Source organism: Juglans regia, chromosome 13 (assembly GCF_001411555.2).
Source record: "Juglans regia cultivar Chandler chromosome 13, Walnut 2.0, whole genome shotgun sequence".
NCBI lineage: Eukaryota > Viridiplantae > Streptophyta > Magnoliopsida > Fagales > Juglandaceae > Juglans > Juglans regia.
The window spans coordinates 31,051,707-31,075,682 of NC_049913.1; the positions used below are offsets into that span (position 1 = coordinate 31,051,707).

At 36.9% G+C, this 23,976-nt stretch overlaps 1 long non-coding RNA gene across 1 annotated transcript; it reads right to left on the reverse strand.

Moving 5' to 3' along the window:
* Positions 1-422: 422 nt before the first annotated feature.
* On the reverse strand, positions 423-2,384 carry LOC109020681. Its single transcript, XR_002000967.2, has 2 exons — positions 2,116-2,384; positions 423-744 (listed from the first exon to the last, which is right to left on the reverse strand). It is a non-coding gene; the product is annotated as an uncharacterized LOC109020681 (long non-coding RNA).
* Between the last annotated feature and the right edge of the window lie 21,592 nt (positions 2,385-23,976).

Sequence of the window (23,976 nt, forward strand, 5' to 3'; positions counted from 1 at the left end):
GAAGTTGGCAGTATGGTCATGCTTAGCTTTGGAGCCTAGTTGTTTGTGGTCGTTGGCATTATTGAAGCTGGTTGCTCATGGCCTTTGTTCAGTGGAGTCTAGCTGTTTGTGGTCGCTATTTGTGACTGTTGTTTATATCTGGCATTTTTGTGGTCACTATTTGTGGTCGTTTATATTTGGCACTCGATTTATTTTCAGACAAATGGATCAATTGTATGACTATACAAGCAATATACTTGTTTTGTGCTTTATAATGAAGAATGCAATTTTTTTAAAAAAAAAAAAAAACAACCCGGGCTTGCCTATTGCATTTTGAGAGTTAGTTTGGTTATTAGGTCGCTAGAAGTGTTGGATATATATTAAGTTTTACACTTTATTAATGTAATGGTATGTAAAGAAGATAAGTTGCCATATATTCCAACTTACTAATACAACAGAAAATCTGTTGGAAAATACATTATATTGAAGGGATCATAAGTCTGGTACAGTTGGAAGCATAAATTGCATATTACAACTTCGACAAGACTGCATATTAATGCAGAATGTTTACAAGTCACCAGTCTGGCTACACTGAAACACTAACAAACTTAACAACATACAAAAAGTTCCTAACACAAACTTAATCTTCCATTGATCTTGATCGTAGCAAACAAAACTCTCTTTTGGATGTCCCCCTCTCTTTTATGGATCTCTTCCCTTGCATGCTAGAGTTCTTTCTCTCTCCTTTGGAGTTCAACAAACACACTTGAAACAAGTAATAGTAAAAGATCAGTATACGCTCAAAATAAAAACTGTTTTAAAATAACTGAACCAAAAGATATATCCTTAAAGCAGCAAAATATCAGTATAAATTATTTTTGTAATCATCTGCAGGGCAAAGCAAACCAATATGTAGCCAAACAACTAAAGCCTGAGAGGGTTCTTGTTCTGTACCACATAGGGAGCATATGACTTGTAAGTCAGAACAAAACTTTGAACTGTAAGAAGACCCATTCCTAGTTCCCACAATAAAGCCCGAGAGGAGACCCCTGTGTAGCATAGTAGACCTCAAGTGCTACTAAAAATGCCCATGGGGGTACTGTTTACAAATACTGAAAAATGAATGGTAGAAATGCATTGGCAAGACACAAATTGGCAATAACAACCGAGTCAAGACTTTGTCTTCCATTGATAAAGCGGTATTTTGGGAATTGGATATAATCTTTGATACCAAAGAAGCCATGGGGGGTCAAGTAATGGTTTCATTCCAGTATGGACTTATAGAGTTGTATCTAGTTATTGGAAACTAAAAGAATTTAAGATAAAGTTTTAGAAAATAATTTTTTTAGAATTTTTTTCTTACATCTGGTCGTAGAACCAACTCACACACATAACTCAATAGAAGAAACATTTTTTATTGGGTTATCAAAATAAGGTCAACACTGCAACTAAGTTTGGCCAAAAGCTATGATCATACTTTTTGTAACTATCATAAATGCAGGTCAAGCATCAGACTGGTGATGATAATCCATCTTTTAAATAATGCAGGTCAAGCATACGGTCAAATGCAAAGTGATGCTTTACTTCTATGAGTACACACACGCACACATACATATTGTATTTGTTTGTCTATGCAATATGACTCAAATTACTATCAACCTTAAACTTAAAAACACTTTAAAAATATCATTTTCCATAATCGAAGAACAGCTCAAAAGTTTGGAAATAATGCACCAAGGGTAATTAGAGATGAATTTTGGAACCAAATCCAACATCAACATGAATGTGGTGAAAGGGGCAAGAAAGCCAAAAATAGCTTTTAAGGAATCCAGTTCAGTTACCCGACCTGAAAACCTCTCGCACATAATCAAACCCAAATTAGTGTGAATACTAGTACTAGGATCACTTGGTAATGGGGCTTAGATGTTTTACCAAAAATATAGACGTTAGTGGTGCACCAGAAGTACATTCAAAAGCATTTCACTAAACCCCAACCCCCCATACTCAGAAGCCCAAAGCAGAGAATAATAATACATCTTCACCAGGTTAATTATAAAAAAAGCATGATTTCTAATGTATTGATCTACAAAAATGGTTCCTGAACATCTCCAACATCAAGGCTTTAAAAAAAATTACCTCAAATTTCAGTCATGGCATTATCTAAGCAAGAGCACAAACCCTTCATTTAGGGCTTAGACGGAAGGGGAGGAAGGGGACTATCGCATGAAGGGTATGGACTTAGGGCTCAGCAGGACCGTCTGAAGATCAGAAGGAAGGGAGGGAGAAAAATCGAGTTCAGGAGGAAGGGGTAGGGGATAAGGGACTCGGGAAGAATGGAGGGAGGAAGGGGCAAAGGGGAAATCGAAGGGAAGGAGAAGGAGGGGCTCGTGAGTGCAGTCCCTCAGTGAGACGACGTCGTACAAATTTCCCTTAGTAAAACGATTCGTTTATGCCACATAGGGCGTGCGCGTGCAGTCGTCTATTTGGGACTGCATTTCCTTCAATATAAATGTCATCAATTATCATATTCATGATTCTCAATAAATATGTATATGATATATATGGAGAATAAAATATATTTGGGATTAAGAAATTCACATCTAATATTCTTTTATTTCAAAAATGTTTTCATTCTTTTTCGATAAGTTAAGAGTAGGGGTTAATTTGGTCTGGTCCGATCGGTCCAAATGGTGTTTTTTGGATCGGACCAAATCTCTTCAGTTCAGGGTTTTTTCACCCTGGATTGGACCAAACCCCTAAAGGAATCAGACCGGACTGGTCCCTATTGATCAGGTCTGGTCTGTTTATTTTTTTTTATTTTGCACAAAAATTAATAAAAAACTATTTAAATTAAGAGAAATTCTATTTATAGTCCCCACTTGTTAACTGTATGTGCAGGTCATTTATTAAATAAGAAAAAACATCATTTTAGGAGGGATATTTTTATAATTTTAAAAAATTTAAAGATAAAATTACATAGGCTTGCATTGCAATCCTCAAATGGGGACTATACGTAGCATTGCTCTTAAATTAGTAAAATTAAAATGAAGTAAACTATTTATTGTGGATTATGTAATTAACTATTTCATTCATTAAAAAATAATTAATTATATTTATGATGCTAATTGTTAATTTGTTACTAACTTATAATATGTAAATGTATTATGATCGTTAATGCATAGTGGGCAATATTAAAATTTTTACATTTTGTATATTATTATTAAATAATTTTCAATTTGTCATTAAACTTTATCACATTATGTATGATATATTATTAATTAACAACATATATTATTTAATATTTTATATGATCAATGATAATAAATTAGATGAAAATTATATTAAATTATATAATTACTACATAAAAATAATATATTAAATTATTAAAAATATTTTTATAAAATATATATAGTTCGGTTCGGTCTAATCTGATCCAGTCCAAAATTTATAGAACCCAGATTGGACCGAATTTATTCGATCCATAATATATGGGATCGAGACTAACTAGGGAGGATTTGGTTAGGTCCGAAATTTTAGGTCTAGTCGATTTTTCCAATCCAGACTGAATTTTGTACACCCTTAATTAAGAGTATGAAATTGGTTTTTTGGAGAAAATTATTTTATATTTTATTATTTAAAATATACAAAAATTTTAAAAAGCTGGAAACAAATAGATAGCAAAATATGCTTAGCTTTGTATCATTATTTTATGCTATTTAGTTGCAAAACTACAAAAGTTCAAATAAATTAAAATAACACATTTGCCTAATTTAAATGGTAACAAACAAAATGTGGCAAAAGTTTGTGTCTATTAAGTCCAAATATTATAAAGGTGGTCATTTTTTTCGCCTTTACAAGTTTCAAAATCATCTAAGATTATTTATTAGTAACATGTCATATACGGACATTAGGGATGGGATATCCAAGCCAATAGTAATAATGTGGAAGAAAATTTGAAATACTTATTGATGAATCAAAAGCTTTGGGGTAGTATTTCGATACACACCTAACCAACTAACTTATGATATATACACACTAGTAATAGAGCAACGTCCAAGTGACGTTTGCCTAGTTTAGGTTTTTTACAAAAATTATATGATCTTTTACAAAAGAAAAATTATTAATAAATTATCTAATAAATTTTAGCAGTGGTTTAATGTGTAAAGCACATTTGTCCCAATTGTCTAAATGAAAAAAAAAAAAAAAAAAAAAAAATGTTGAAAATAATGTTTACAAACAACAAATAAAATGTGACTCCTTACATACAACACAAAATCTTGAATAATTGAATTAGTTGTTAGTTCACAATTATCAAGATTGAAAGAGTACATAAGATTCATTTGTACATAGTCTAATGCATAGGAGCATAAAACCTAATATAAGCAAGCATCTATGAATTTTCATCTTTCTCTACTTTAATAAGAAAAGTTTGCTCCAATCGCAGTATCTCCTAACATTTCCCTTGGGTTGATCATCTGTATGTGAAAGATCAATCACGATCATATGTTAAAGCTCTGCATGGAGGTTTCAACTCTACAAATTAACTATATTTGGCTGTAGAGATTAATGCATGCATGTCATGTTACCTCCAACTATGCAGAAGATGTAGTGAGCTCGTATGAAGCAAACCCATCCTCCATATTCCTGATCTCACATTCTTTCATCATTAATGTAAGCCTCTTATATTTTAGAAGCCCCAAAAATATTATAATTGTAGAAAATATTTTATCTAAATGATTTTAATTAATTAAGAATATTATGAGATTTAAATTATGTTAAAAACTCTAATTATTTATATGGTTTTACTTTCTTAAAAATATTTAGCAAAACTTCATCATTTCTTTAATGAAGAAATATTAGTATTTTATAAATTAAATTTGATAATTTATGTATGATATGGTATTTATATTTTAATTATCTATTTTAAGTTAGTTTAAATTAGTATTTAAACCTCCATTGTTGGATCAAATATGGAGACTTAAGATGAAGGGTTGGGATTTAAATCCCCAAAACCTAGTCTTTTGCCCACTTTCCCTTTCTCCCTCTCTCTCCTTCCCCTTGAGCTACCACGTCTTCCCTCTCTCTCACCCAATCTCCTCCCTCAAGCAATTGTGGCATCACCGACTACCTCATCGGCTTCCCCTCATGCAGGCGACCAAACCCCACTGTCGAAGCCCCTTGGCAGCTCCTCCCTTAGCCGCACGTGAGTAACCCAAAATGGGTCTCAATGCATGGATTCTCCACCCTTGCACCACAACGGCTCAACCCCAACTCCACCAAGCACCACCACTGAGTTCTCCTCACGCAGTGGACTACTTCTATGGAACCCACCACCCTTAGCTCCTCCTTAGCCCCACGCACACAACCCCTCTACACGCACGGGTTTCTCCACGTATATGACGCCCATAGATTCCGCTTGGGATTGGAAGGACATCTGAAGCGTTGGGACATGCAACACAAGGTTACCTGCCCCCATTCATGATATATAAGATGTAATGTTTCTAACATGCATGTAGCATTATGTAATATTTGCAGCGGATAATTTTTGTTTTTAAGCGATACTATACACCAAACTTAAGATATCCCAAATACCTACAACATACTTCGTATATAAAGACATACTAAACAACTGAGATCACAACACTAGTCCAAAATAGCTGTGAACAAAAGAGTGCTGGAGATTGGACTCCACAAAATACAAGTAGTAACCTAAGGCAACTACATCTAAGTCGCATCGTCGCTTGATCGACTGTTTCCAGTTGGTCGTTTCCCAGTTCTCCTTCAAATCCTGTAACAAGATCTACCATTCGGAGGGAATGATAGTTGGGACTACCACAGTGAGATTTGATTACAAATCTCAGCAAGTTAACAAAAAACCTTCACATAGGTTAATGATACATGCATGACAATAAATGCATGAATGCACAATCAAAGTCAATAGTAAACATAACATAACCTGACATAACATGGCATGAAATAATAAGCATAACATGACTTTACATAACATGGCATGAAATAATAAGCATAACGTGACTTGACATAACATGGCATGAGCTAACATAACTTCAACTAAAACTGAAACTTAGCTTGACGTGACATAAACTTGAAACTTGACATGAAAGTAAACTTGAACATAACAAAATGTAAAACATGACTTGCACGTGAAATTCATGAACTTGGAATCTTTCTTAGTAGACTTGATTAAAAAGTGACCATACGGGTGCTACACGGATTCCCTTGAGTCGTGTGTCCCTGCCGATTACCGCATCACAACATAGGTGTCTATAAGAACTGTGAGTGCATTAATACGTACTCCACAATTGTTGTGGCCCCACGTATTCTACCTGTCACAATTGCTGTGTCTCACGTAGTGTATGCTCTATAGTTGTTGTGGCCCCATGATTTGTTTGTGCCACACTTGCTGTAGACACACGTAAAATTAAAGTGGCTCCATCGGCGTTAGTGCCTGGCGCACTCCGGTGATCAGCTAGTTAGGCCCCATTCGCAACCTATTGACTATACTTCGTCAACCGAGAGAATTTCACACCTATTTAGACACTCCAGCGTGAACAAAAGAGTTCCACTACGATATTACCTTATCCTAGCGCTTAGGGTCGTGATTGACATGAATAACTTAACAAGACTGTTCTCGAGGTACACAAATTGTATTCGAGACGGGATAACATGAATACGAAAAGATAGAAGTCTTGACGTAGCGTAACGTGGCATAAATGTAAGACGACAAACATGACATACGTCGAGACATAAATAAAACAGACAACATTTCATAACATGACATGCATGTAACAGACAATATTTCATAACATGACATAACATGTGACATTCAATATTACGTGATATGACATACATGTAACAGATGGCATACATAATGTGACATACTTATAACAGATAGTAACATGAGACAGAATATATTATGTAACAGATAAATATTTCGTGATAGAATAATTCGTGTAAAAGATAAACATGAGATGACATAGCATGGCATGACATATAAAAAAACATACGAACATAAACTGTAGTTCCCTTACCCATCACACATACATAGTAACCTGATAGTAAGTTAAGAGCTAAATTACCTCGATAGTTGCGTTCTACGAAAATAAGCACGAAACACGAGGAACTGTAAGAGGGTATTCTAAAAGTTAGAAATTAATTACTAACAATTAGAAATGTGAAAAGATGCAACTTAGAGTAAAATTACCATTTTACCCTCTTCATGTGGAAAAATGATTATTTTATTCCTAACTTAAGGATTTCACATCCTAATTTCAAAAATTACTAAAATTTACATTCCTCATGTAAAATTTTTCCTAAACTCAAATATCAACTTAAAAAAATTTAAAACCATTCACAACTATGGAAAACTCACTATGACCGAAACCTACATAGGCATTTCTCTTGAAATGGTTCAATTCTTTTAAAAATTCAAAACTCATGATTAAACCAAAATTTTGTAACAAAGATCTTTCTATCCTAAGTTTTAAAACACACTTAAAAAATCCATTAAGAAAAATCTAATCATCAACACCAAACTTTTTGTAAAAAGACCCAAACTTTTTAACAAAAGTAAACCCTTAAATCACAAGTTTTGACCTTAATAAAAACATATCCAAGAATTCCAAAAAAACTCAAATCTTACTTCTAACATATTCATAACATTATCCTAAGATCAACCACGCTTTAAATAATCATACAAAGTCACCAAAAATCACAAAACAACACTTGGAGTTCTTGGTTTTTAAACTTAGTCCAAAACAGAAACTCTCTCAATTAACTTTGATCAATCTCTTGATCCACGGCTTAAAGGCATGTGATCTTCAAAATAAAACATCACATGATTTACAAATGTGTCATAAAGAAGATCCAACCATCAAACTTAAAATCACATGGCTAAAATTCAACAAAACATGGATCTAACTCAAAAACATCAAATCTTAGGCCAAACCGAAATCCTCTTGCATAGAAAATCATATATTTAAGACTAATACTAAATATCTTTGAAATAACATCCTAACATGTATATAAGAGGTTTAGGATCATCATATAAAAATATCAAAACCTTTGGAACAAGATTAAACCATGAAATATTCAAACTTTCACAAAACAAAAACCCTTTTTCCACTTCCAGTCTTCAAGTTTCTAAATCTAAAGAAATCTATCATCAAACGCTTTATTAATGCAACAAAACCTCAATGAAAATTCATAAACACATGTTAACAACACTCCATAAAAGTTTCGGACCAAGATATGTCCATTAGCTAGGTCAAAACTTCCAAAATATAACATACTCTCCAGTTTCACGCCCATAATGACTTTTCCATGGTTAAAAATACTTTTGACTGATCAAATGAGCATGGAATGAGACTAATAATATATCCACGGAAACTACACTCAAATATGAACAACTTATGTAAGGAATCATCGTGTAAAAACACTTACAAAGGGTCAAAAATGGCCGCGTAAAAAGATCCAGAAATCTGCCTGAGAGAGCTCTTTTGGGTTTTCTCTCTAAGAACGGGTGCAGAAGTGATAAAATGGAATGAGATTTGCCTTGCACGACTTTAGACTCCTGGAGGGGGAAGTTTTGGGCTTGAATGACCCTTGATTGGAGTTGCCTATGTGACATAAAGTGGAGAATAGTGATAGGAATGGACTGCCTGCAGCAGCTGTGAGAGATGGAGGTTGATGGAGTAGATTTCTCCTTCACATCAAGGCACTATTGGGTGCAGCCAATGGCAGTGGATGGTCTACCATGTGGGGCAGGAAACTTCTCCAAGAAGCTTTGCCAAGGTGGCCAATTTCGTGGCCTTGGTGGGCCCCAACCAAGTGGGCTTCAATTTGGGGTTTAAAGGGGGGTTGGTTAGGGTTTGAGATGTTATCAAGCCCAAGACCGATTTTTATTGGCCCAATCAAATTTCCAAGGTTTAAAAGGTTGGTTAATGATGTCATAACAAGGATTTGATTAATTAATAGAATGTGGAAGTGATTGAATCAAGTGATTAAACACAATGCTAGAAATCGGGTTAAAAAGGGTTTAGAGGCCAACTTTAGGGTTTGGAAAACCGTTTAAGGTTTTGGTTTCAATCAAGCATTTGGAGTTTCAGTTGGGTTCCAATCATTTACGATTTTGCTAGAATTGAAACCTTCTTTGGTCTAGCACAATTTGATTGAACAGATGAAACAAAGTTTTGCTAAGCTGGCATGATCTCACACCTTGATTTCCTTCACCAATCTATCTAATGGTTCCTTTTTGTGTCAAGTGTCTAATACCATTCACTATGTGTGGCTAAGATCTTACCAAGTGTCCAAATAAAATCCCTTTAACCTAATTTGGACATTCTACACTGTGATTTTGAAAACACTTCACTAGGTGCGCATATCGAGATTACTATTCACTCCAAAAAAATGCATAAGAAACTTAGTACTGAAAAATTGTAAATACTCATATTAACCTATAGTGAAAATCGTTTACCGAAATTCAACCTCGAAGTGCTCCGAAAAATAATTTCACAATTTCTAACAGACGTTTCGTTCGGAATTATGAAAGTAGGTTATTGTGCCATAAAATCCTAAATAATCCACTGAGTCTAATGGCATAGACCATAACGCATTCTGACACTTCTAATTATCTCAAATAATTAAACTCAACTCTAGCACCATATTGAGTGAAAATACTGATTATGATGACAGACTAAAACCTAAGCGATTGGTGGATTCATAAACACTTATGGAGTTTTCACAAGGTTCCTAAAGTCAATAGAAATTCTACCAGTGAATTTCTAATGGGCTATTACAACGTAGCACCGCCGTTAGCAAACCCCACACCACTGCACCACCACCAGTAGCCTCTTCCCTCGTCAATGACCCCTCCCCTTCCTCCTTTCCTCCAGCCAAAGCCTCAGCTCCTCTCATGCCCTCTCTCTTTACAGGATCTCAAATCCACTACCGTAGGACTACCACGACGCCGCCGTATGTCCCCTCTAGCAACCACCACAAGGCCACCCACGACACAGCTCCCTGATTTGCCACCCTCTCTCACGAAGCGTTTCTCTATCTCAGGGGTTCTTGCCATCGCAAGGCCTAGATTCGCCGCCTACAGCCCACGACGCCACCACCAGCCCTCCACGGCACCTCCCCTGCTCCTCCATGCATAGTCTAGCCTCTACTTCTCCCTTGCTCTGATTTTGTGATTTTGTACAATTAGGATGATTTTTTTATTTTGTACAATTAAGATGATTTAAGGTGATTTTTACATCATCCTATAGTGATTTTGAGGTGATTTACAATAAGGTTGGTCTGTAATTGCTGTGAGGTTCTACAGAGGGATGAAGTGTCAAACATTGACATTGTTCATTCCTATTCATCAACATATGGCCTCTTTTAAGTATAAGGAGATATATTTATATAATCATCAATGAACAAGTAGCAAAGATTGGATATGATTAGTTTTAACATCTTCTAATCCATTTAAATATCAATATAAGAAGTGCATGCTTTTTATAGAGAGACACATGATAATTTTTTAATTTAGACTTTTAAATAGAATCCTCTCCATTTCACTTGAAAATGGATAGTAGTTGTGATACCTCTTTTGATAAGAATAAAAGTAGCTGGTGTATAAAATCCCACACTACTTGAAAATGAGAAGTTTTTGCTCTTTATAAGGTTACAATGAAACTCCAATTGTATCATTGACTAATCCTTTTAGAGTATAGGTAATGCAGTTTGGACATTCCATTAGAGTGTTATAGTAGTAAAGGCTTATACAAGATGATGTGCAAGCATAATACAGCTAGCATTAGTCTTACACTAAATAGAAAATGTTCTATCAATTATAAAACAAAAGATTTGGATCCAAATGTATCCAATCTTAAGGGGAGAAACCACAATACTCCAAACAACTCATTGTTTTGAGGAGGGCTCGCAAGGCTTTTTGGTTATCCATTTTCTATGGGTTCCTCATCAGATATTAATATATGTGTTTCCTTTCTACCTTACTTGATGTCAGGAAGGCTAAAGTGATTTTCTTTTGTCTCTCCTCTTGAAGAACCAAGGAAATACATTGTTAATAGGTACCATAGGAGTAAGATTTGATCCCTTGCATGACAAAATAGGCCTTTGAACTGCATTAGGAAATGAACGATACATTGTTGTTATTGATAATCAGTTCGATTGATGGTTCATTGCCTTCAGGGAAGGTTCCCTTGTCAAAGAGTGCTTCGTATGTTTCGGTCTTGAAGAAACCAGGAAGTATTATAGCAGAAAATAGATCCCAAGGTGAGGAGGGCGTTAATGAGAGGAAATGGAAGGTTATTGGCAATGAGGTTCAAAATGGTTAGCAATCTTCATCGTATGTTGACAAATGGCATCATAAGGAGGAATGTGGGGTGGGCAGTTCATATTCTACGGTTATTCTGATGGTGGGAGAAGTTGAAGGGGTGTTGTGGGTTGCTAGATCAGAGTTATAAGGATTTGTGGAGAAGATTACATGTTTAATGACGAAAATAAACACGGGCTTGAATTTGATCGTGGGCTTGAGCAGGGGTAAGAATAGCCCATTTGTTTTAAACCCACCCTCATCTTTTGATAATGGTCTTAAGTTGACAAATGGATGCGGTAATGGGCTAGGCTCAACCAAAAAGGCTGGAGGCTAGATTTCAAGGCCGTTTCCAAAACATGGCCGAGTCCTCTTCCTCGAGCCCGAGTGCAAATACTTCTCAGAAATCTTCGGTGGTCATTCAAAGCATATCTCTGCTGTCATAGAACAGGCCACCAGCAACCATCCTGTTCCTGAGTTAGCGCCGATCTCCATCTCGAGCATGGAAATATGTGGGGGAGGGGTCATGGATACCTCTGTGGCCATGCGAAATGAGGTTTTTCTCGATCGTCAAGGTGTTTCTAGCATCTCCAACCAGACCAATGCTTCCCAGCAACCATTTTAGTATTTGGTGAATCCGTATCTAACGATTTTATGAGGGTGTCTCTTCAGTTGAATGTCAAGGAGGAATTATCTAAGGTTTTGTGCACTAGTGAGGATGAGGTTTTGGGCATTTCGGATGAGAGGTCTGTTAAAGAACTTGATTTATACCTAGTATGTAGGGGGTTTAAAGTGGAGGCCTCAAATAATGGACTATAATATATGGCAGATGTTTCTCGTCCGATTTGCTCTATGCCTCCAGTGTGTTCTTGGGCAAGAGCTCATTTTGATTGGGTGTTACAGAAGATGGACGAAATTCGCGATTGCATAGGGATTTCATGCGAGAGCTTCGAAGAGCAATTTAAAGCTCTTCTTAATGCCATTGAAGTGGGTCGACCTTTCTTGGCTAGATCCTGCTAAAAAAAAAAAAGTCAGCTTAAGAGATCGGTTTGTTCTATCAATTATGACGTAAGGGAAGGTAGTGCTAGTAGAAGTAGGCACTAAAATCCGTTATCAGAAATATTATAAGAAGTTTGTGGGGTTGTTCTTATGTGGGATGGGCTTCTTTAGCTTCGGGAGGTATTATTTTGATGTAGTTACCTTAGAGCAACGGTATCACAAGGTAAAAGACTGGTCCCCTAAAATCTTCTTTGTCTAGGGCCTCGATTGGGAGTTTCCGGTGGGCCAAGTGGGCCGCCGAGAGTTTTCTGTGATGCCCCCAAATTCCGCTTGAGATCGGACGGACATTTGAAGTGTCGAGACATGCAACACAAGGTTACCTGCCCCCGTTTATGACATATAAGATGCAATATTCCTAACATGCATCTAGCATTATGCAATATTCGCAACGGATAATTTTTTTCTTTAGCAATACTATGCACCAAAGTAAAATATCCCAAATACTTAAAACATACTCCATACTTAACGACATACTAAACAACTAAGATCACAATAATAGTCCATAAGGTTGTGATCAAAAGAGTGCTGGAGATTAAACTCCACCAATACAAGTAGTAATCTTAGGTAACTATTGTAATACCATCTACGTCGCACCGTCGCTTAGTCTGCCGTTTCCAGTTGGTCGATTCCCGGTTCTCCTTCAGATCCTATAACAAAATCTACCATTTGGGGGGAATGGTAGTTGGGACTACCATAGTGAGATTTGATTACAAATCTCAACAAGTTAACGGAAATCTTCCACATAGGTTAATGATGCATGCATGGCAGTAAAAGCATGAATGCATAATCAAATCATAAGTAATCATAGCATAACTTGACATACAACATAACATAACTGGTATAACTTAAACTGAAACTGAAGCTTAGCATGAACGTGACTTGAAACATAGCATGAACGTGAACTTGAAATATAACATGGACTTAAAACATAACATGAACGTGAACATGCATAATTTGAACATGAACTTGAGCATGACATAACATAAATGTGAACTTGAAACATAACGTAAATGTGAACATAACATAACATGAACTTGAAACATATTCTTGTCTCATGGAATTACCATGATTGCGTGAACGTAAACTTGAACGTAACATAACATAACGTGAACTTGAAACATGACTTGAACGTGAAATACATGAACTCGAAATCTTATTCAATAGACTTAATCATTAAAGTGACCATATGGGTGCTACACAGGTCCCCTTGAGCCTTGTGTCCCTGCCGATTACCGCATCACATCACAGGTTTCTATACCAGTTGTGAGTGCGTTAATACGTACTCCACAGTTGTTGTGGCCCCACATATTCTACGTGTCACAATTGCTGTGTCTCATGTAGTGTATGCTCCACAATTGTTGTGGCCCCACTTATTTGTTTGTGCCACACTTGCTGTGGACACACGTAACGTAATGTTTGGCACCATCGGCGTTAGTGCCTGGCGCGCTCCGGTGACCAGCTAATTAGGCCCCATTCGCAACCTATTGACTGTTCTTTGTCAACCCAGGGAATTTCACACCTATTTAGACACTCCAGCATGAACAAAGGAGTTTCACTAGGATATTACCCCATCTTAGCGCTTAGGGTCGTGATTGACATGAATAACTTAACTGGCATACATGACATTTCGTAACGTGACGTAACATGATCGTAACATAAAAGACAAAAGTCCTGACGTAGCATAACATGACATGAACATAAGATGACAGACATGACATAATTCAAGACATAAATGTAATAGAATATATTTCATAACATGACATACATGTAACATGCAACATTTCGTAACATGACATACCATATAACAGACAACATTTCATAACATGGTGTAACATGTGACAGTGAATCTTACATGACATGAAATACATGTAACATATGACATACTTAACTTAACATGACGTGCTTGCAATGTATAGGAATACGTGACAGAATATCTTTTGTAACAAATGAATAATTCATGACAGAATAAATTCTGTGTAACAGATAAATATGTAATGACTTGGCATGGCACATATGATAACATGCATACATACAATTTAGTTCCCTTACTTATTACTCATACACATTAAACTGATAGTAAGTTAAAAGCTAACTTACCTCGATCGTCGCGTTCTACTAGAATAAAGCGTGAAACACGAGGAACTGTAAAAGGTTATTCTAAAAGTTAGAAATTAATTACTAACAATTAGAAATGTGAAAAGAGACAACTTAGAGTAAAATTACCATTTTACCCTCTACATGTGGGCAAATGACCATTTTACCACCTAACTTAAGGATTTGATATCCTAATTCCAAAAAATTACCAAAATTTACATTCCTCATGTAAATTTTGTCCCAAACTCAAATCTCAACTCAGAAAAATTTAAAACCAATCACAACTATGAAAAACTCACTATGGCCGAAACCTACATAGGCCATTTGTCTTATTTTGGTTTCAATTCTTTCAAGTTCCAAAACTCATGAATAAACCAAAATCTTGTAACAAAGATCTTCCTATCCTAAGTTTAAAAACACCCTTAAAACTATCCATTAAGAAAAAGATAATTATCAATACCAAACTTTTTGTAAAAAGACCCAAACTTTTTAACAAAAAGTATACCTTAAATCACAAGTTTTGACCTTAATAAAAAATCTTCAAGAATTCCAAAAAATGAAATCTTACTTCTAACATATTCATAACATCATCATAAGATCAAACATGCTTTAAAACATCAAACAAAACTCACCAAAAAAAACACAAAACAACACTTGGAGTTTTTGGTTTTAAACTTAGTCCAAAATAGAAACTGATTTTCCCAACTAACTATGATCAATCTCTTGATCCATGGCTTAAAGACATGTGATCTTCAAACTAACACATCAAATGGTTTAAAAATGTGTCCTAAAGAAGATCCAACCATCAAACTTAAAATCACATGGCTAAAATTTAATAAAACATGGATCTAACTCAAAAAATCAAAGTTTAGGCCTAACCGAAATCCTCTTGCATAGAAAATCATATATTTAAAAATAATACTAAATATCTTCGAAATAACATCCTAACATGCATATAATAGGCGTAGGATCATCATATAAAAATATCAAAGCCTTTGGAATAAGATTAAACCACGAAATATTCAAACTTTCACCAAACAGAAACTATTTTTCCACTTCCAGTTTTCAAGTTTCTATCTCTAAGCAAATCTATAATCAAAAGCTTTATTCATGCAACAAAACCTCAATGAACATTCATAAACACATGTTAACAACACTCCATAAAATTTTCGGACCAGGATAAGTCCATTGGCTTGGTCAAAACTTCCAAAACATAACATACTCTCCAGTTTCACGCCCAGAATGATCTTTCCATGGTTAAAAATACTTTCGACCGACCAAATGAGAATGGAATGAGACTAATAATATATCCACGGAAACTAGACTCAAAGACAAACAACTTATGTGAAGGAATAATCGTGCGAAAATACTTACAAAGGGTCGTATATGGCCACGTAAAAAGTCCCAGAAATCTGCCCCAGAGAGCTCTTTTGGGTTTCTCTCTAAGAACGGGAGAAAGAAGTGATAAAATGGAGAGAAGTATGTCTTGCACAACTTTATACTTCTGGAGGGAGAAGTTATGGGCCTGAATGACCCTTGATTGGAGGTGGATATGTGACATAAAGTGGAGAATAGAGAGGGGCAGAGATTGCTTGCAGCAGCTGTGAAAGATGGAGGTTGATGGAGTGGATTTCTCCTTCACATCAAGGCACTATTGGGTGCAGCCAATGGCAGTGGATGGTCTGCCATGTGGGGAGGAAACTTCTCCAAGAAGCTTTGCCAAGGTGGCCAATTTCGTGGGCCTTGGTGGGCCCCACCAAGTGGGCTTCAATTTGGGGTTTAAAGGGGGTTTGGTTAGGGTTTGAGTTGCTATCAAGCCCAAAATCAATTTTTCTTGGCCCAATCAAATTCCCAAGGTTTAAAAGGTTGAATAATGATGTCATAACAAGGATTTGATTAATTAATAGCATGTGGAAGTAATTTAATCAAGTGATTAAACACAATGCTAGAAATCGGATTAAAAAGGGTTTGGAGGCCAATTTTAGGGTTTGGGAAAACCATTTAGGGTTTTGGTTTCAACCAAGCTTTTAGGGTTTCAATTGAATTCCAATCATTTAGGGTTTTGCTAGGGTTGAAACCCTCTTTGGTCTGGCACAATTTGGTTGAACAGATGAAACACAACTTTGCTTAGGTGGCATGATCTCACACCTTGATTCCTTCACAAATCTATCTAATGGTTCTTCTTTGTGTCAAGTGTCTAATACCATTCACTAAGTGTGGCTAAAATCTTACCAAGTGTCCAAATAAAACTTTTCTAACCTAATTTGGACATTCCACACTGTGATTTTGAAAACACTGCAATGGGTGTACTTATCGAGGTTACTATTCACTCCAAAAAAATACATAATAAACTTAGTACTAAAAAAATTCTAAATAGTCATATTAACTTATAGTGAAATCGTTTAACGAAATTCAACCCCGAAGTGCCCCTAAAAATAATTTCACAATTTTCAACAGACGTTTCGTCCGGAATTATGAAAATAAGTTATTGCGCCATAAAATCCTAAATAATCCTCTGAGTCCAATGGCGTAGACCATAATGCATTCTGACACTTCTAACTACCTCAAATAATTAAATTCATATTACTAGCACCATAGTGAGTGATAACACTGACTATGTTGACAGACTAAAACCTATGCGATTGGTCGATTCGTAAAACCTTATGGGGTTTTCACGAGATTCCTAAAGTCAATAGAAATTCCACCAATGAATTTCTAGCGGGCTGTTACATCCTCCCCTCCTAAAAAAAAGATTTCGTCCTCGAAATCGACGTAAGTATAAACATAAAATACGCTCAAAAGAAGAAGTTGCTTACCAACTTATTGCCCATCACTGGATGCCTCATCACGCCCAAGGGGCAGGTCTCGTTCTTCTTGTGGTAACGCCTTCTTCTCGTAGTCAACACTATTCTTATCTATAACCATCACATGGTTATACAAAGTAACTATCACTATAACATTAGAGTATAACAATCCCAAATATTACTGCCTAAACTTAATGACTTCTAGACTGACCTTCTAGGATACTGAATCCTTGCTTAAAAGAAATCACTATTCTCTTCACTATTCAAAGAATTATCCACAACGTGTATATATATCTACCATTCTTAACTCTCTCTCTCTCTCAAATCATAACAATTTGTACTGGAATCCTTCCACAAGGTAGGTCAAGTCGTACCAACATACTCTCTAAATCTAAAATTTCAAGTATTCATGCAGTTCAATTTGGAAGAATTTAATCCATACACAACTGAATTCACATTCTCTATTTCCTCATGGAATTATATCTGCCTAGGACTAGCTTACTCCTTCATGATCACCACGAATCGTTCCTCCACCTAGGTGGTACCTTGATAAACGATCAGCTATTAACCTCAACTCAAGAGTTTCTCTCTTATGATTAACATAGCTCTTCTATCCATCATGAGCTACCTCTTTTTCTGACTCTAATCCAAAGAATTTGATCCTACTGTTCACGTAAATCCTTAAGACAAGATTTTACTTCCCATATAAATGTCTCCAATATAAGGGCAATCCTGGCTTCCACAAACACGGTGCTTTGCCAGAAATTATTTATTCGCGATTGGATAAAACTATTATCATAAGTGAATCCTACTAGGGCCAAAGTTTCTTCCACACACTTTACTCTTCCGAACATAAATTTCATTGTAACCTCATAACCAAAACAAACTCTAAATACGTGGGATACTAATTCATCAACCTTGAATATCCTTCCTCGTACTACTAAAAGGTATTACATATCTACCCTGGTATGAATAAAATTACTCCCAATGAGAAATGTTACTCTTACCACCTGGTAACAATTCAAAGTACGAACTGAACTCTCGTGCAATACCACAATCACTAAAAGTAGGGCTTCGCTTGAATCAAACTGCGTACAAGTTATAAACCTCAATGATTTAACTTACCCAAAGTATCAATAATGCAATAGTACCATCAATTGCAATCTAATCAACCTTAAATAAGCTTAACAATATAGAGCTCTTAGAAAAATACCAGTGACGTCGCCAACTCCCTTAGTTCCTAGGGCGTCAGCATCTGTGTCTCTAGAAGTACCTGCATACATTTAAGCTAGTACTGGAGGTCATGGCTTTGGTTTGGAACCTCCAATGGGAACAATTCCATTTCTCCGGCCTCTTTTGGGACAATTTCTGATCAAGTGGTTAGGTTGGCCACATCTGAAATAGAGTCTTAAGGTAAGTTTGCACTTGCCTCCATGGTTCTTTCCTGACATCCCACATATTGGGTACGTGGTTAGTATTGAGCTTCCAATCTTGATGCTTTTTCCCTTATCTGGTCCAGTAGACATCTCCTTCATTTCTAGATTTTCTTCAGTAGCATACAATGAAGTTCTCTTTCATTGGGTATTGATCTGGATCGCTAGACCTCTCTGCTCAGCCTCTGCTATCGCGGCCACGTTTACTAACTCTTGATAATTCTTTATTCTTAGGCAAGCTACTTGGCTACGGATCCATGGCTGAAGTCCAACTTGAAACTTTCGTGCTTGCATCCTTTGAGTAGAAATCAAGTGTGGTGCAAACCTTCCAAACACCATAAACTTAGCGGCGTATTGCTCTACGGTCAAACTGCCTTGAGTTAAAGTTGCAAACTCCTGCGCCTTTAGCTGTTTGACAGAATATGGGAAGAATTTGTTGTCAACTCTTCCTTAAATCTCTCGCAAGACAATGCATCCAAACTTCCTAGTTCCCTAACTAGAAGCTGCCTTTGTGTACCCCACCATAGTCCAACTTCTCCTTAGAATAGGTATACAACATATAGAACCTTATGGTCCTCAGTACATCCACAGATCTCGTATGTCCTTTCGAGATCTATAATCCATTTCTCGGCTTTTAATGGCTCTTCATTACCAGAAATGTTTGGATAACGATGGATCAAGAACTTCTCACACAAACAATCCCTGACTTCGGGTCTAGGTACATGTGCTTGCTGATGTTGCTGTTGTCTAAGCATGTCAGTCAACAAACGTACAGCTTCAGCTAATCCTCCATCTATCAGGGGATTTTGATTATCCTAATTTGTGACTCCCTTAGGGTTTTGACGTATCCTACCTCGAGTCATGTCACTTCCTAAATCACATGAGTACACGTGTTACAACCACATACTATCTCTTATACTTCAAGAAATTCAAGCCTAATGAAGACTATAATTTCAAGCCTAATATTTGGTGCATTTCCTAAGGACATGTGGATTTAATCCCAGAGACGTATTGCTCTGATACCACCCTTTGATGCCCCCAAATTCCGCTTGGGATCGGACGAACATTTGAAGTGTCGAGACATGCAACACAAGGTTATCTGCCCCCGTTCATGACATATAAGATGCAATATTCCTAACATGCATCTAGCATTATGCAATATTCGCAGCGGATAATTTTTTTCAATTTTGAATAATGATGTCATAACAAGGTTTAAAAGGTTTAAAAGGTTGAATAATGATGTCATAACAAGGATTTGATTAATTAATAGCATGTGGAAGTGATTTAATCAAGTGATTAAACACAATGCTAGAAATCGGATTAAAAAGGGTTTGGAGGCCAATTTTAGGGTTTGGGAAAACTATTTAGGGTTTTGGTTTCAACCAAGCTTTTAGGGTTTCAATTGAATTCCAATCATTTAGGGTTTTGCTAGGGTTGAAACCCTATTTGGTCTGGCACAATTTGGTTGAACAGATGAAACACAACTTTGCTTAAGTGGCATGATCTCACACCTTGATTCCTTCACAAATCTATCTAATGGTTCTTCTTTGTGTCAAGTGTCTAATACCATTCACTAAGTGTGGCTAAAATCTTGCCAAGTGTCCAAATAAAACTTCTCTAACCTAATTTGGACATTCCACACTGTGATTTTGAAAACACTGCAATGGGTGCGCTTATCGAGGTTACTATTCACTCCAAAAAAATACATAATAAACTTAGTACTAAAAAAATTCTAAATATTCATATTAACTTATAGTGAAAATCGTTTAACGAAATTCAACCCCGAAGTGCCCCTAAAAATAATTTCACAATTTTCAACAGACGTTTCGTCCGGAATTATGAAAATAAGTTATTGCGCCATAAAATCCTAAATAATCCTCTGAGTCTAATGGCGTAGACCATAACGCATTCTGACACTTCTAACTATCTCAAATAATTAAACTCATATTACTAGCACCATAGTGAGTGATAACACTGACTATGTTGACAGACTAAAACCTATGTGATTGGTCGATTCGTAAAAACTTATGGGATTTTCACGAGATTCCTAAAGTCAATAGAAATTCCACCAATGAATTTCTAGCGGGCTGTTACATCCTCCCCTCCTAAAAAAAAGATTTTGTTCTCGAAATCGACGTAAGTACAAACATAAAATACGCTCAAAAGAAGAAGTTGCTTACCAACTTATTGCCCATCACTGGATGCCTCATCACGCCCAAGGGGCAGGTCTCGTTCTTCTTGTGGTAACGCCTTCTTCTCCTTGCGCCGCTGCTCCGCCGTCGTACCACCTCTGGCCACCATCTTCTCACCACATCATCATCGACCTTCTAGCAACCTAATGCACCCATCCTTGGCTCCGATTTGTCACCGATGAAGCCCATCTATCTCCATCTCCAATTTGAGCATTTTGTTAAACGCCACCCACGGCCAACCACCACCACCATTAGCTTCACCGACATCCCTAAGCCCTACCCTATCAATCTCGGGTCTTCGTTTACACCTGTTCAAAAGTGGGTTTTTGAGACCCAAGGCCACAGTGCATTTCGCACTGTTTTGTTGCTGCGTTGCCGCTTCTAGCACCTCCGTGATCTTTCAAAAATTTTATTATAGCATTGAAAGTATTTTTCCCAAAGAACTTTTGAGATTTAAATATATTTTTGCGCTAATTCATATTTACTGTGAATTTGTTGGTTGTGCCGGACTGAGTCCGAGGAGTAAGGGGGTCGGTTGGATTGGATGATGGAATTGTTTGTGTGAGATTGGTTTATGCTTTGAAATTTGTTGGCAGTTTTGGGTTTAAATATTGGTGTTTTGAGTGTGATGTTGGTCATGGTGGATATTGGTGATTTTTAAGAAGTGATGATATATTTTGGGATTATGAGGATTTTAAGTTTTGAGATATTAAAATAGGTTATTTTAGAAGTTTAGACTTAAATATCGAAATCCGTGATTGATTGAAAACTTACAAAAATTGTGTAATTATTTTTGTAGATGACGATTTATAGTCGACTCGACCTTTTTGAGGAAAATTCTGAAAAGCTAAGTTGTCCAGGTAAGCGGGGTTCATATAATAGTTTTGCATAAAAGAAATGAAATGAGGTCGACTTTGAAAATATGCATGTTTGTTTGAAAAGAAATATGAAACGACCTCAAATGTTTGTTCTGCATATGCATAAATTCTATATAAGAGAAATTATTTTCTGTCATGACTGGTGTAGACATGAGCTAATTTTGCACATTATGTTCTGAACTATACAAAAGGAGCGAATATGAAAAATCTAAAAGTTCTTGTTATAAATAAATGAAGATGTTTTGGACTCTGTTTATTTCGAACATGTGAAATGATCTGAAGCTATTCAGTATTTTGTTTTGATATGATCAGTTATCTGAAAACCTTGGCATGAAGTTCTGATTCTGTATTTGAATGTGATCTGGTTCCGATGATGTTCCGTTCTGTTTCTGTTAAGGCCCAGCCACGGGTATAATGGTGGTTTATAACCCTACCACGGGGGTGAAATATGGAATATGGCCCAATTACGGGTATAATAGTGGTTTATAACCCTACCATGGGGGTTAAACATGGTATTGTCCCGATGTGATGTTAAGAGATGATTTAATTATAATGTTTCAGTTTGGAAATGCCAATGGATTTTCTTTTTGGAATAAGTTTATTTTTCTAGAAATTTCGCTCTAATGCTTTTGTACAAAGTTTTGTTTTCGCATTTTGAAAGTAAATGTTTTGTTCTGCTTATCAAATGTTATAAATGCTCATGTTTACATGCTAGTATATGCTCTCTGCTTACTGAGTTGTTGATAACTCACCCCTTATCTCTACAATATTTTTCAGATATTTTGATGGTTCAGCTGAGGATCAAGATTTTGAGGCTTTGGGTGAGATGATGTATGTATAGTGGCTTGAATCAAAATTTTCTTTATGATATTGGGAATTTGGAGTCTATTTTTATATTGTTGGAATGTGAGTTTAAGTGCTAGGAAGTAACTCTCCGACCCGTGCGGGACTAAGGTGTTACAGATAAGGCCACCCTTAGGCCGACCTTTCCCAATAGTGTCCCAAGAGGAGGTAAGTTTTTGGGCAGTCTGTTACTGAACCCGCTCCCACTCATAGATATCATAGGAAATGTAGGTTTTGGGTCAGGCTAGTGCTGATCCCACTCTCATTTGCAACGGAGGTCAGGGTAATGTATTCGGAAGGGTCGTGTGTTGGTCCCGCTCTCCTCTTTGGGAGGGATAAGGCCACCCTTGGGCCGATCTTTCCCTATAGTATCCCGCATGGACATAAGTTTTCGGGTAGTTTGTTACTAAACCCACACTCGCCAGTTGACGTCCGCAAAGAAGGTAAGTTTAATTTTCGGGCCACCATTAGCTAACCCGCTCTCCCTCACGAGACGGATAAGGCAACACTAGGGCCTACCTTTCCCAATGGTGACCCGGGGGGTGGTAAACTATTGATGACTTTGTCGCCATGTGTCTGGTTAGCCCTTTTTGTTTTTATTTGTTAGTGTTGTACTTGTAAGGAAAGAGCATAGAGCCGATGTTCCGAATTGCCCTAAAAGGTTGTATTATTAAGTAAAAAGAAATATACAAGTTCAGTGCAAAGTCATTACAAAATTTAAAGGGCTCGGGTTCTCGCTCTGGGTAAGTAATTGTCCACCTTTTTCTTCACAGCCTCGTGCCACCCCTTCCCCCTAGAAACTAGGCAAGGCGGATCGCAGATAGGATCGAGGGGGATCTAGTGGTGCTCCCCCAATCATCTAGATCCTAGCTTCTTTCCCTCGATCTTCGTCTTGGCTCTTGTACTCGTCTCTTGTCCGAGGAGCGATGGCGCCTTTGTTGCTCCAAATATTCTTTCCTTCCTCCTAGTGAGCGGCAGTCCTCGGTGTTGTGTGAGGTGGACCGATGGTATGTGCAGTATCGACACATTGCTCCCCAGTCATCCTCCCCTTGAATGATGAATGTGGGCCAGTAGAATCGCGGCCCGGGTCCTTTCATCAATACTTCCTCTCGTTGCTTCTCTTGAGAGTCCCTTTCCCCTTTTTCAAGGGGCTTGGTCTGGGCTGGGGCTTTCCCCTTTCTTTCCGTGCACTCTATTTCCTTCCTTCGTGGTTTAGCTAATACTCAGAGAGTGTCTTCTGCGTTAATGAAGCTATCGGCCTGGTCCACGAATTACCGCAATGTCGTGGGGGTCCGTCTGGCCAATTCTACCATAAACTGGGAGCATGGCTAGACACTCCTATGAGTGCCATCAAGG